Below are 15,688 nucleotides of genomic sequence, written 5' to 3'. Positions count from 1 at the left end.
ATCTTAGTTCCACCAGATGAAGAGAGGGAGGGAGTGGGTATGTAGGGGAACCAGCCCTGCCCTGGGGTGCTCACTCCCCAAGAAGCCTGGGCATCTCCTGGCCCAGAGAACCCTAAGGAGCTGTCCTGATCTGCCACACTCGTGGGTGGGTCTAACTGTCCTTCACCTGGGTGCCCTGCAGAGCCATGCATGACTTCGCTCCTGGTGGCCTTCTCCTCCCCGTGTCTGTTCTACAGTGATGCGAGAGCTCAGCTATTCCTGATGTAGCCTTTCCGTAGAGTCCCCACACTCAGCCTCTGGTCTGCTTATTTTCCCTCCTTGCTTCCTGCTCTAAAGCCATATCACAAGCATTCATATCCCAGCCCTTCCACTAACCGCCTGTGTAGCCATCATCAGGTGTCTTAATCTCTCTGGTGGATAGCAAATAAATGTATACAGTTGTTGGTAAAGAGGAATGAAATAATTCATATAAAGCAATTAGAACAGTACCTGGTACACTGTAGGTACAATGTGCTTTGTTGCCTTCCTTTCTCAAACATTTTCTGCTCTATTCTCAGCAAACAGGCTGGATCCCGTAGTATGTAGGACACCTCTGCCCCGAGGAGTCCAGTCCAGTGCCCACTGTGAGGCACACACTTCCCCTTGGCTACCTCACTGAGTCCCCACCTCAGTCCAGAGCAATACTTATTCTTCTCAGGCCTCAGCCCAGAGACCAGAGGAGTCATGTGACATTCCCTGCAGGGTGCAATCTATAAATGCACAGTTGGAGTCAGAGCTCAGATCTCAGATCTCTCAGACTCCAGATCCAGTGCTCTTTTCCCCACCTCACCCAGGCTGCCATCACTGGCTTGTTTTGAAAGGAAAAAGAAGTTGTGCATCATGGGAGTGATGCTATGGAGATCAACTCTCCTTCCCAGGTCATCCGCTCCCAGCTTTCAGAAGAGGTGGGACTGCTAGACTCCTGAGCCCAGCTCCCAGCAGCCCTTGCATCCGCCCATCTGAAAAGGATCCGTCTTTAAAAGCAAGGAGCCAGAAAAAATAATTCATACTAAAAACAAACTCTGTCATGAGTCATTTGACTTTGCTTTCCCCCGAACACATAGTTTATGTCTTGGGCGAGCTAAGGCTAAAGGAACATCTGATATGTTTTAGGCTAGCAGAGCCATTATTTAAGGAGCTCTACATCCAGTAGAGCTACATCCAGTATGTGTCTGTTGAACCCCATGGTTTAAATCAAGGCTTGTGCGGAGGGAGCCTGACAATTTGTTATTGCTATTGTGGTTCTTTCAGGGTGTGACTGTGCACGAGTTTTATCAAGGTGACGAGAATCTTTGGTCCGTGATTCAGAAGCTCTCGGGCGTTGAACTGACCTATGCAGTAGCTATTCTGAGTGAATATGTACCCAAGAGGAACGTGCACAACGTGCATGTGTTGAGATGGGTGAGCCCCTCTGGAAAGGAGAGGGAGAGAAGGTGGGGGAGGGGGGAGGCTTCCAAAGGAGCTGCTTTCTAGTCCCCATCTGCAGAGAAGGGATTCTCAACCCTGGACCAGAGTACTTCTCAATCCTAGGTGAATAGGACATCACCCAGAACCCAAGACAAGTGTCTCCACTTCTGTGAATTGCTCCTCTTTAGATAACTGAAAAATGATGGAAATACATTTATATTGTAAAATCTCAAACAACATAGCAATGGGCTTCCCTGGTAGCTCAGCTGGTAAAGAATCCTCCTGCAATGAGGGAGACCTGGGTTCAATCCCTGGGTTGGGAAGATCCCCTGGAGAAGGGCATGGCAGCCCACTCCAGTATTCTTGACTGGAGAATCCCATGAACAGAGGAGCCTGCTGGGCTACGGTCCATGGGGTCACAAAGAGACATGACTGAGCAACTAAGCACATAGAGTAAAAGGCAAAAGACGCAAATCTCCCCTGATCACAGAGGTAGTCATATTGTCCATTTTATTTGTCTTTCTAACCTTTTTAATACAGTCACAGAGATATATATATATATTATATATATATATGCGTGCATGTATAGGGTCATATAGTACAAACTGTTCTGCAAGTTCTTTTTCACTTATTAGATATTTGGAATATGTCAGTGCATGTAGAGTCACCCCATGTCTGTTACATATTGATAGAAATTCCAGAGCCTGCATACATAAAAAGTTATTTAACCAATGTCCTATTGACAGACATTTAGGTTGTTTCTAGTGTCTGGTTTTTGCAAACAGAGATACAAGGATCATCCTGGGTATGGTTCTTTATACATAAATATGAACAGTTCTCTTGGAGAGATACAGAAGGTGGAATTTCTGCTGGAAGGATTTGTGTGTTTGAAATCATGTTAGCTGTGACCAAAACTATCCTCCAAAGGGGCTGTCCCAGTCTGTCTCCCTGCCAATGGGGCCCCTGTGCCTTTGCCAACACTGCATATTATTAATCATTTAACATTTTTGCCCATTTCTTAGGCAGAAAATGACAGCTCATTGTTCCTTTCCTTTGCCTCAGCCCTGTTGCTAGTGAGAATGAGCATTTTCTTTATTTGTCTTCAGTCACTTAATACTGTCTTCTGTTGTGCATGCTAGGTCGCTCTTTGCGACCCTCTAGACTGTAGCCTGCCAGGTTCCATTAGATTCTCCAGGTAAGAATTCTGGAGTAGGTTGCTATGCCCTCCTCCAGGGGATCTTCCCAACCCAGGGACTGTACCCACATCTCTGACATCTCCTGCATCGGCAGGCAGGTTCTTTACCACTAGCAACACCTGGAAAGACCCTCTGTTTTCTGTTAATGGCCTATTACCGTCCTCTCTTCATTTTCCCGTAAGGTCATTTATCCTTCCCTCGGGGTCTGGAGGGGTTCTTCATGTGCTCTGTACATCAATTATTTCTCATATATATTAAAGACTTTCTTGTGATAAGACCCTTAACATCTGCCTTTGCTTATAGTGTCTTATATAGGAGTTTTTAATTTTCATGTGTTCATATCCATGAATCTCTTTCTTTATGGCTTCAAAATTTCTTGCAAGTTTTTCCTGTAAACTATTTCTTTTCCTGAAGCTGTGTTTTTCAGAATAATAACATTGTACACTACAACACACCAGGTTGGCAGAATGGCCTCTGTGTTTTTGCCGACATTCTTGGTAATTTCACCATTAGTGATGGGGAAATTCTGAAACCATATGGGTCAGTCATAGGCAAATGAGAGGCCGCAGGGAACTAGCTAGCAGGCAGCCTACAGTCATATATGTGGGCCTTGGACCATATCCCGGCTCCTGTACTTACCACTTGATTTGGGGACATCACTTTGCTGCTCTGAGCCTTAGTTTATTTCTCTGTAAAATTGGGCAAATCACAATTCCAAAGGATTACAGAGAGGTTTAGTGTCTCCCATATCGCAGCCCACTTAATGCATGTTTATTTCTGCCTCTCCTGATAAAAGTCTTTTTTTTTTTCCTCCCTGCTCATTTAAATGTAATTGGTCACTGAAAACTGTTGACTTCCATTTCTTTGGAGGATTTTGTAGCTGAATCGTGGAGTCACAGCTTACCCAAGAGTCTGAGGCAATTTCCTCATGATACATCTCTGTGGGCCTAAAGGAAACGAAACACCTACACTATTGCCCAATGCTGGAAAATTCTCCAGGGTGGCCGACACCTCTGGCAGACAGAAGCCAGGGTTCTGGGGGACACAGTCCATGTAGGCAGAGAGCTTTAGTAGTTCCTGGACTCACTGAGCTCCTGCCTATGCAAGGACAATCCACTCTCCTTTGAAATCATCTCCTCTTCTCCATCCCTTGCCTGGCATCCTTTGCTTCTTATAGCAACACAACACTCAAAGTTAGGGTCACAGACACTTGAGTTAAACTACCTGGGTACAAGATCCAGCCTGGAACAAATGTCTTAATTGCTCTCTACCTCAGTTTCCCTTTCTGTAAAGTGGGAATACTAGTATTACCTAGTCCATAGGGCTGTTATGAGAATTAATACTTATAAAGCCCTAGTACATAGTACAGTGATCAAGGAGCTACAAAGAAATCATAGATGGTGTCTGAATCCTGGATTCTCCTTTCACAGATGGTTGACTTTGGATAACGTACTTATTCTGACCTCAGCTCTATCATTTGTAAAATGGGTATGAAAATATGTACTTCATAGGTTTGCCAGGAAAGTCAAATGGGATAATGTATGTAATGAGTATTGTTATGTTGTTTGGTCGCTAAGTCATGTCTGACTCTTCATGACCCCATGAACCACCAGGCTCCTCTGTCCATGGGATTCTCCAGGCAAGAATACTGAAGTAGGTTGCCATTTTCTCCTCCAAGGGGTGTTCCTGACCCAGGGATCCATGTCTCCTACATTGGAGGAGGATTCTTTACCACTGAGCCAACAGGGAAGCCTTGTAATGAGTATAAGACTTCAATTATTGGTTGCTACTGTGGTGATGGTTATTGGAAAAGCCAGCGGTGAATATGCAGGGAGGATTTAACACTGAAAAACAGAGACACTGGTGATTAAAAGAGAGGATTCTGTAGTCAGACACACTGGGTATGAGAACTCAGCCTCCACTACCCTTGACTCTGTGACTTTGGACCTAAACCTTTGTGACATTCAGTTTCCTGATCTGTTGAATAGGATTGAGAGTGGCGCCTGCCTCTAGGTTTGATATGAGGTGGAAATGATGATAAACCAGGAACACAGAAAGTGCTTAATAAAATTAACTGTTATTGTTACTTACATCTCCTGTCCATCGATGGGAGAACTCCTGCCTGCAGTCAGGAGTCCCTGGGCAGGAGGAACGGTAGCACGGCCAGAGCCCATACCCAGTCCATTCTGCTGGGTTTGGACCAGAAGACAGGGAAAAGGGCCAAAACTCAAGAAGGGAATCTGAGGCAAAAGCCTGGTTTTTACAGACCATCCAGAATGGTTTGCATAGAGAGATAAACACAGTGAAGGATGTCTGGCAGGATTTAGTTCAATGATGTATCTCCTTGTGATCCTTAAAATCATTCTGTTGGGTAGGTCCTGTTATTTCCAGTTATCACCTGGTGAAAACTGAGGGTCAGAGAGGTTAGGTGACTTGCCTAAGATCACACAGCTAACAAATGGAGGAACTGGGAATTGAGCCCAGGACTGTCCAGCTCCAAATCCCTAATGATATGCTGTTAATATATGTCCCGCCTCTGTTGGGAATGACTCAGAGGCCCAGCAGGAGCAGAGTGGAGTAGGGGCATGACCCTGTTTTTCTGGGGGACCAGAGGAGGTGGAGGAAGGGGCAGCAGGGCTGGAGCTGACAGGCTGTAAAAATCTGGAAATTTTGCCCCGAAAGACAAGAAAGTGTTTTCAGCAGGGGCCATTTTCAACTGTACGCTGTGTACTAGGCCAAGGGTAAACCGAAACACAGCCATAAATAGTACTCCCCAGAATTCTCGTCCTAGCAGCCCACTGTGCTCCTTCTGTTTGGAGATGACTGTCAAAACACTTCGCATGGAAATGTCTGAATCTGCTACTGCTCACCAAGTCAGCCACAGCCCATTTGCACGAGGTGCCCTGGGTGTGAGTAGAGACGCAAGAATCATCAGATGACCAATCACTGTGAAGCCTCACCAAATGTCCTGCCCAGGAAACCGGCATCCTGGACTAGGACCAATCCTTCCTAAAGCCACGGCTTTGAAGGGGTCCATCCTGGTTCAGTGGGCCTGCCCCAGCTGGCTATAGAATATGTTTTTATAGCTATCCTTTCTCTAATTAAAAATAAAGTATCAAAGATGAAATTGACTTAAGTCCTCTCATCTAATGCATTTAATAGATGGAGACATTTGTTTCCCACGTGGGAAGTGACATTCCCAAGGTTATAGAGAGAAAATCTGAGACTAGAATCAGGGCTTCCTGATTCTTAGTCTAAAACACATCTCATGCTGCCCTCCTGAGCCTTCCCAACACAATCACAAAGTTCCCACCAGCCTCTTCAAAGGGCAGAGCTGAAAGATAGAAAAGGTAGGAAGGAGGTTATGCTTCTTTATGGATTCTACCTTCCCCTCCATGTCTGTCCCCGCATTTTGGGCCCAAATCTAGATCCTTGAGAAGCAGCTTCTCGGGTTTCCAGGGTTCATTGCTGCTCCCTTGTCCAGGAGCAGTGCAACCTCTTGAACAATGGATAGGTATCCAGACCGGGAGGATGCCTGGCTCAGCACGTGTTGGGTGGGTTTCCCAGGTGAGACAAGGCCTCCCCAAGCATCATTTCTCATCTCCAGGGGAAGGCCAGGAAGAAGAAAGGATTGGATGCTAATTGATTGTCTGATAATATGCTGGATTATATAACCCCATTTAATCTTCAATTTAGGCTTTGTGGGGTAGGTAGATACTATCATTTCCACTTAACAAACGGGGAACAAGAAGCCACCCAGCTAGAAAGTGAGAGAGTTGGGACCTGAACCTAGATTGGTGCAAAATTACAAAGTATAAGCTCTTTCAAGTTCACCAGGCTGGAAAAAATGAGATTAGTGTGTACTTTCTAAACTGTGAAGAGCCACCCACCCGTGAAGGATGGTGAGGATGACAATTAGCACTCAATCCAGGCCAAGCAGGAAATGATTCCCAACAGGCAGGTGTTCAGCCCCTGGGGAAATGTGCCTTCCACAAGGACATCTGGGTATCGAAGCCGTTGCTCAAAGAATCTACTTACAAGAAGGGGAGTGTAGGGGCTCTTTCGGGGCCAGGGTCTCTCTGTGACACGCGTGCATGCTAAGTCGCTTTGTCTTAGACTCTGTGACCCTATGGACTGTAGCCCACCAGGCTCCTCTGTCCATAAGGTTATCCAGGCAAGAATACTGGAGTGGGTTTCCATGCCCTCCTCCAGGGGATCTTCCCAACCCAGGGGTTGAACCCCCATCTTTTATGTCTCCTGCACTGGTAGGCAGGTTCTTTACCACTAGTGTCACCTGGGAAGCCCTTGGTTTTAATGGTGATGGTTAATTTCTTGACCCCACTCTCTGCTCCTCACAGTTACCCCAATTGACCAATCAGGAATGGGTCACTGTCAGGTAAGCAGAAGTCATTAAAGACCCTTTAATTCATCCTTAAAATGTGAATTTCGTTTTCTAGCACAGGCTAATCCATTGCAGATAAAATCTAACCTTAACAGCACTTGTTGAAAGTCAAGAAACTGATGAAGGGCACCTGCAGCTGGCTGATAGGCCACCCCCAAGGGTTTCCAGCTTCCCAGGTGTCTACGCAACCCTCCATGGCAGTGGGGCATGGGGCGGGAGCGGCACTGCCTGTCTGGCCCTGAGATACCACAGGCAGGCTCATGGCTTGGCCCGGCTCTCCCCTCCCTATGCCACCCTGGGGGTACGTGGTCAGCAGTGGGGAGATGGGGTAAAGTGCCCAGAGGCAAGGAGCACATAGCCAAGAACTGATCCTAGAAAAGGAGAGGCAGTAGGTCTTCCCCCACCTGCCCAGCACATGCTCCATTGTTCCATCAGCCTTCATCCGCAAAGCACACATTCAAAGATAAAATCAAGAATTTCCAAACAGGGACTGCAAATCACAGAACCCCAAGTTTGAGCTCTTCCTGGCACAGGGCCCTGGGCAACTGCATGGGTGACATACCCATAAAGTTGATCCTTATTGCAGCTCTTTAACAGAATGTCACTAGTAGAGGGGAAATGAAGAAGTGAGGGCAGTCTGTCAAGGTTTTACCAAAACTGTATGTGAACAATTTAAATGACTTCCCTATATTCTGAGATTATGACAACTATTTTTCTCCCCTTTAGTGTTAAAATATTTTTATTTATTTATATTTTGGTGGTATATGGATTTACTTTTTACTTGACTTTTATTGGAGTATTGTTGCCTTACAACATTGTGTTCGTTTCGCTATATGGCAAAGTGAATCAGCTATATGTATTGGTTAAGCCCTCTTATTTGGATTGCGTGCCCATTTAAAAATCTTTTTCATTAGGACATGATGGCCAGAGTAAAAGTTGAGTAGGTTTTTGGTTATTTGTTTTGTTTTTTTTTTTTTTTAAGGTGCTTATATAGGCTTCCCACGTGGTGCTAATGGTAAAGAACCCACCTGCCAGTGCAGGAGAGTAAGAGACACGGGTTCAATCCCTGGGTCAGGAAGATCCCCTTGAGAAGGATATGGCTACCCACTCCAATATTCTTGCCTGGGAAATCTCATGGACAGAGGAGCCTGGTGGGTTACAGTCCACGGGGCCCAAAAAGTCAGACACAACTGAGCACTGACCATCTGAGCACAAATGGCAAAGCAAAATAAGAAGCTGACAGTTCTTTGTAGATCTCCAAAACGTTTGGAGATCATATTGGTCCAAAGATTGGGAACTCCTGAGCTGGGGCTTCCAAGAAGATAGCCCTTCCTGATTGTTAGGAATGGAGCTTCTTCCCCAGCTGCCAGAATCAGAATGGCATACCTTCAGTAATTGTATATTTCAGTAGTTTCTAGGTACATCTTTGCTTTTGTGAAGTCCAAAGTCTGGTGGAATCTGTGAGAAGAGACAACAGAGAATAAGGGCATCAAAATCAAAATTCAAAGTCTGAAACTTCTCGTTTTCTGTGACCCTAGAGATCATTTCTCTAAATTTCCCAACCATTAAGAGCTCTGCAGAAGTATAATGGAAAGTAATAACACACCCAGGACAAACCCAGCTTATGTCTGATGTCCTAGTCTAATTATTAATAATTGATCATTAAATTGTCCAGGACTCAGAGAGTGTTTATCAGGTTAATAAGCTATGGCTCCCTTTATTAAAGGCCCCTCCATCTCTCCTGGGGCCTTCCTGGTGGCTCAGCTGGTGAAGCATCTGCCTGCAGTGCAGGAGACCTGGGTTCAGTCCCTGGGTTGGGAAGATCCCCTGGAGAAGGGAACAGCTACCCACTCCAGTATTCTGGCCTGGAGAATTCCATGGTCTATAGTCTATGGGGTTGTAGTCATTCACGACTGAGTGACTTTCACTTTCATCTCTCCTGAAGCAGCAAGCCCCAGAGAGGCTGCTGTTTCCCTGAGCAGGAACCACTTGTGGACAGTAGAAGGGTTGCTTCTGTCCTGCCAGAAGCCTGGGCTGGGTGATAGCCTGGAGCCTGGAAGATCCCCCTGTGGTGGTAAATATCTGTGACTCCCAGCCCAGTGGCTCCCACCATTGTATTGTTTTGTAGGAGCATTAAGTCGAAGGCCAACCCACTCTCCATCCTTTGATGAGGAAAAATACATCAACACAGTAGTCCACTGAACTCTGGATATAGACAATACACAGTGCCTTTTGGGGTCTGTAGCCTAAATAGTTTTACTCCCAAAGATGTGGCATTAGACATAAAGCAGACAGCTGATTAGTGCTAAACCCACATGCTCAAAACCAACCATTATGGCCTCTTCTCAGTTACAGAACCAGAGAGGCTTTCCCTAGAATAGGCATCGGCAGACTGGGCTTTGGGGTGAGGAGTGAGAGGGAGGAGGAAGGGGAGGAGGAGGGAAAAGAGGAATAACACATCGCAGAGGTGTACAGTTTTGAAATGTACAACGTCTGTGCCATTTAATTGGGATTACTTTTTCTTTTTATCCCATGTGCATTTCTTTTTATCCATATGGAAAGAAATCTTTGTCAATACCTGCTTCAGAGTCTCAGGTTTAAGAAGCCGATCGCTGACCCAAGGAAAGAGAGACATAAATCACTTTCAAGTTCCTCAGACAAAGAACAGCTCAAGGCAAGCTGGAGAGTTTGCAGGGCATTTTGGTGACATTTCTGGATGCCCTTTTTTTCCCCCCTTTCAAGAAAAGCCCTTTCTTTCCTTGCCTTCTCACATAACAGCTTGGGATTCTTGTCCCCCACCCCCTCCCCAGAAATGCATTTGAACTTGCTGGGTTTGTTAACAGTCAGGGCATAAAGCATTTTTCCATGGTAGAAAATTCTGGCATTCCACAGCAGAACTAATGTGAGATTTGGGAAAGCTGCCCTATTTGTGCACTTAATTAGGGCTCCCCAAAGGCAGTTGATCCATCGGTGTCATAGGAAACCGACGCCAAAGCCAGCAAAGGCTGAGACTGTGAGCACCCAAGAAGGGGATGAACATGAATTCCACACCTGTTCCCCACTGACTTGAATCAAGACTCAAGGGAAATAAAGACAAGGGCTTGCCTACAGTGCTCATTTGGATCCCAGTCCTGATTTCATCATTCTGGGTATCACCTGCTTTTGAATTAAGTCCTAAAACCCTTGTAGATAAAGGATCAGAGTTACAGGTTCTCTTCAGGTCTGTGAAATAAGGTCTTGGTTCTGATAAGATCTGTGAAGTTGACAAAATTACAGTGGAAAAATTATAGACTCTGAAGACCAACCAGCCTCTGCTCTGAGTCTGACTCTGCTGCTATTAGACAGTATCAGATCTTGAAGAAGTTACCTGGTTATTTCTGAGATTTAATTCCTTTCCCTAGAAAAGACCATCGTAACACCTCTTCCATCGGTTCATTATCATAACAACAGTGAACATTTGTTGAGCAAATTCAGTGTGTAAGGCACTGTTCTAAAAGCATGAACTGAACATTTATATCATATGTGAAACAGACCACCAGCCCAGGTTTGATGCATGAGACAGGGTGCTCAGGGCTGGTGCACTGGGATGATCCTGAGGCATGGGATGGGGAGGGAAGTGGTAGGGGCTTCAGAATGGGGAACACATGTACACCCATGGCTGATGTCAATGTATGGCAAAAACCACTACAATATTGTAAAGTAATTAGCCTCCAATTAAAATAAATTAATTAAAAAAAAAATAAAAAGTTTTTTTAAAAAGAAAAAAAAAAAGCATGAAGTGTATTCTCTTCAATCCTCTGTAGACCCTATAAGGTAAAGTCTATATTAGAGGTTGCAAACTACTCACCATGGGCAGTTCTTGCCCACTGCTTATTTGTGCAAATAATGTTTTATTGGAACATAGTTATGCACATCTATCTGTTCATGTCTACTCTGTGGCTACTTTCACGCTATAGCTCCAGGGTTGAGTAGTTGCAACAGAAACTGTATGTCCAACCAAACCTGAAGTATTTGTTATCTGGCTTTCTACAGAAACAAATTTGTCGACCCTTGCTATAAATCATCCCAACTGAAAGATGAAGAAAATAAACCATGGGTATTTTAAATAGCTTAACTGAGGTCATTCAGTTAGTGACAGATAGAACTAGGCGTGGAACCTAGTGGCCTGATCCAGAACTTGTGATCTTCACCAGTGTCCTACATGTAATATATATGAATTGTTTAGTGCAGTGCCTGACACATAGGAGATGCCTGATATCTGTTGCCTTAGCAATCCTTTGCATTCATTCCTCCATGGTTCTCTTTTCTTCTGCCTCCCCTTGCAGGTTACTGTCAATTTCAATTGCCTTATCTTTCTCTTCTACCAGAGTATGTTTTCAATCAGCAGACTTCTGGGCGATTTTATACCCATTATCTCAATCCGTCAAACAACCCTGTACATGGGTAAATAGAGTAGGAACAGATTGTACAGGACTTTGAAGGCTGAGAGAGGGCTTTAGAATAATAATAGTGCTAATTATGGTAACACTTTGGCGAAGGGTTGCTAACCCAGGCACTCTAGATACATATTCTCCTTTAACCCTAACAACCTGTCTGTGATGCACAATTAGTATTGTCCTATCTTGCAGATGAGAACATTGAGGCTTACACTGTAGCAATCAAATATTAAAGGGAAAATCAGAAATATTCCACATGCCTAGCTCAGCAGCACAGGGCTTTTGTGTTGTTCACTTCTCCTGTGGATGCACTTTCAGTTGGGGTTTTAGATATGTCCATACAGTGTACTCTCAGGCTTTGCTGATAAAATTGTCCTCACTTGCTCTGATCCTGTAATCTACCATTGGTTGCCTGTGGACTCAGATGGAGAATACCAGAAATGAGAGGCTCTACACCTGGACCACTATGATACCTCTCATCACAGGCAGTAGGGAGCCACGGAATGCTTTGGAACAGGAGATGCCATAAAGAGGAAACTACTCTGCCAACAAAGTCAAGCTGAGTGGGAGCTGGGAAAGTCAGTGATGGCTTATGGTGTACCGTGTTGGATTCATAATCTCCAAAGAAGATTTAGCTTCAGCACCAGGGACCAGGCTTGGTCACTCAAGAGCTTTTGTGTAGGAGAGTTTTATTAAAGTGAAAAAGGGCAGAGAAAGCTTCTAACATAGACATTAGAGGGGAGATGGAGAGTGCCCCCTCGAAAATCTAAGCAAGGGAGTTATATACTTTTTAATTGATTATAGTAAATCAAAAGAATGTCTCAAGGTTGTAAAAATTTTACCAGACCTACTCCCACAGTTTACATTTTATGATAACAGGATTAAAATGAAGGATGAATACCTACAAGACCTTCTAGAACTAACACCCAAAAAAGATGTCCTTTTCATTATAGGGGACTGGAAGGCAAAAGTAGGAAGTCAAGAGGTACCTGGAGTAACAGACAAATTTGGCCTCGGAGTACAAAACAAAGCAGGGCAAAGACTAACAGTTTTGCCAAGAGTGTGCACTGGTCGTAGCAAACACCCTCTTTCAACAGCACAAGAGAAGACTCTACACATGGACATCAGCAGATGGTCAATAATGAAATCAGACTGATTATATTCTTTGCAGCCAAAGATGGAGAAGCTCTATACAGGCAGCAAAAACAAGACTGGGAGCTGACTGTGGCTCAGATCATGAACTCCTTATTGCCAAAATCAGACTTGAATTGAAGAAAGTAGGGAAAACCACTAGACCATTCAGGTATGACCTAAATCAAATCCCTTATGATTATACAGTGCAAGTGACAAATAGATTCAAGGCCTTAGATCTAATAGACAGAGTGCCTGAAGAGCTATGGACAGAGGTTTGTTACATTGTACAGAAGGCAGGGATCAAGACGATCCCCAAGAAAAAGAAATGCAAAAAGGCAAAATGGTTGTCTGAGAAGGCCTTACAAATAGCTGAGAAAAGAAAAGCAAAAGAGAAAGGAGAAAAAGAAAGATATATCCATTTGAAGGCAGAGTTCCAAAGAATAGCAAGGAGCGATAAGAATGCCTTCCTTAACGATCAATGCAAAGAAATAGAGGAAAACAATAAAATGGGAAAGACTAGAGATCTCTTCAAGAAAATTAGAGATACCAAGGGAACATTTCATGCAAAGATGGGCCCAATAAAGGACAGAAATGGTATGGACCTAACAGAAGCAGAAGATATTAAGAAGAGGCAAGAATACACAGAAGAACTATACAAAAAAGATCTTCATGACCCAGATAACCATGATGGTGTGATCACTCACCTAGAACCAGACATCCTGGAATGCGAAGTCAAGTGGGCCTTAGGAAGCATCACTATGAACAAACCTAGTGGAGATGATGGAATTCCAATTGAGCTATTTCAAATCCTAAAAGATGATGCTGTGAAAGTGCTACACTCAATATGTCAGCAAATTTGGAAAATTTAGCAGTGGCCACAGGGCTGGAAAAGGTCAGTTTTTATTCCAGTCCCAAAGAAAGGCAATGCCAAAAAATGCTCAAACTACCACACAATTGCACTCATCTCACACGCTAGCAAAGTAATGCTCAAAATTCTCCAAGACAGACTTCAACAGTACATGAACCATGAACTTCCAGATGTTCAAGCTGAATTTAGAAAAGACAGAGGAACCACAGATCAAATTGCCAACATCTGGGATCATCGAAAAAGCTAGAGACAACGACTTCTGCTTTATTGACTATGCCAAAGCCTTTGACTGTGTGGATCACAACAAACTGTGGAAAATTCTGAAAGAGACGGGAATACCAGACAACCTTCCCTGCCTCCTGAGAAACCTGTATGCAGGTCAGGAAACAACAGTTAGAACTGGACATGGAACAACAAACTGGTTCCAAATAGGAAAAGGAGTACGTCAAGGCTGTATATTGTCACCCTGCTTATTTAACTTATATGCAGAGTACATCATGTGAAATGCTGAGCTGGATGAAGCACAAGCTGGAATCAAGATTGCCGGGAGAAATATCAATAACCTCAGTTATGCAGATGACACCACCCTTATGGCAGAAAGTGAAGAAAAACTTAAGAGCCTCTTGATGAAAGTGAAAGAGGAGAGGGAAAAAGTTGTCTTAAAACTCAGCATTCAGAAAACTAAGATCATGGCATCTGGTCCCATCACTTCATGGCAAATAGATGGGGAAACAATGGAAACAGTGGCAGACTTTATTTTGGGGGGCTCCAAAATCGGACGGTGACTATAGCCATGAAATTAAAAGATGCTTGCTCCTTGGAAGAAAAGCTATGAACAACCTAAACAGCATATTAAAAAACAGAGATATTACTTTGCCAACGAAAGTCCATCTAGTCAAAGCAATGGTTTTTCCAGTAGTCATGTATGGATGTGAGAGTTGGACCTTAAAGAAAGCTGAGCACCGAAGAATTGATGCTTTTGAACTGTGGTGTTGGAGAAGACACTTGAGAGTCCCTTGGATTGCCAGGAAATCAAACCAGTCAATCCTAAAGGAAATTAGTCCTGAATAATCATTGGATGGACTGATGGCTAAAGCTGAAACTCCAATACTTTGGCTACCTGATGTGAAGAACTGACTCATTGGAAAAGAGCCTGATGCTGTGAGAGATTGAAGGCAGGAGAGGGGGACGACAGAGGATGAAATAGTTGGATGCCACCATCGACTCGATGGACATGAGTTTGCGTAAACTCCAGGAGTCAGTGATGGACAGGGAGGCCTTATATGCTGCAGTCCATGGGGTTGCAAAGAGTTGGACAGGACTGAGTGACTGAACTGAACTGAACTGAACTTCCACAGTTTACATTTTAAGATAACAGGATTAGAACTTAACAGTAGAAAGATTTTACCAGACCCACTCCCATAATATACATTCCAAGATATCAGGATTAGTCAGATTTTCAGGAAGGAGAAACTGTCCTCAAGCAGGATACATTGTTGGTATATAATCCTTAGTACAGAGTTTAAACTGAGTTGTTTGTTGTGTAATCATCAGTTCTTGGCTTAAAGGGAAAAAAAAAGTTTTTAGTTTTGTGTGACTAAGACTAAGGAATTTAGAGAGAGAGAAAAAAAAAAAAAAGACATTTGTCCTTTCCTCCTCGTTGAGAATTCCAACCCCTGATCTCCTCCTTGGGGACCCCGGACTTCTTATCAACCTTCCTAGGAATTGACTTTCTCATCAGGAAGGAGGAGGGAATATGAACGCACAAGTGTGATATGCAGTTGTAAGCCCTCCTTGGATTGAGCTGTAAGAGCTTAGGTTTGGGAGACAAGAGGATCTGGCAAGAAGAGAAGGGCATGTATATGCAGTCAGAGGGCCAAGACCAGCACTGCTTAGAGCTTTCTACTAGACAGCCATGCCTAGATTCAGGTTCAAGTCCTGGCTCTACTGCTGAAGTTGCACTGTGTATAGGACGAGGGAAAGGGGAGGGATTTTATGCTGTTGGAGTTAGACAGCATCTCATGTATTTTCTCATCAACTTTTGGAGGTGGTGATAAGAAGAACAATAGATAATATGTAAATACTCCTGGAACCAGCACTTCTCATGTTCTCTTCTAGCCATTTCTCTCTATATATTTAATCTTCATAAAAACCCCACGAGATAGGGAGCCTTCTCATGCGCTTTGGATAGATGGGGAGACTGAGG

General features: G+C 44.1%; 1 protein-coding gene and 1 long non-coding RNA gene across 12 annotated transcripts in view; one reads left to right on the top strand and one right to left on the bottom strand.

Moving 5' to 3' along the window:
- FGGY (FGGY carbohydrate kinase domain containing) overlaps window positions 1–15,688 on the top strand; it is a 475,197-nt gene that overhangs the window by 413,058 nt on the left and 46,451 nt on the right. The window lies entirely within an intron of this gene.
- The window catches only part of LOC133041280 (uncharacterized), a 51,453-nt gene that overhangs the window by 3,093 nt on the left and 32,672 nt on the right, over window positions 1–15,688 (bottom strand). For 2 of the 3 annotated variants that reach the window (XR_009689211.1, XR_009689212.1), the window contains one exon: window positions 8,431–8,502. This is a non-coding gene — a long non-coding RNA (uncharacterized LOC133041280). Of the gene's footprint in view, window positions 1–5,081; window positions 5,977–8,430; window positions 8,503–15,688 lie in introns of those variants that run through there. The other variant, XR_009689213.1, reaches the window with a different exon arrangement.

Source organism: Dama dama, chromosome 20, assembly GCF_033118175.1.
Source record: "Dama dama isolate Ldn47 chromosome 20, ASM3311817v1, whole genome shotgun sequence".
Taxonomy (NCBI): Eukaryota; Metazoa; Chordata; class Mammalia; order Artiodactyla; family Cervidae; genus Dama; species Dama dama.
This window is presented reverse-complemented; position numbering and strand designations above follow the sequence as displayed.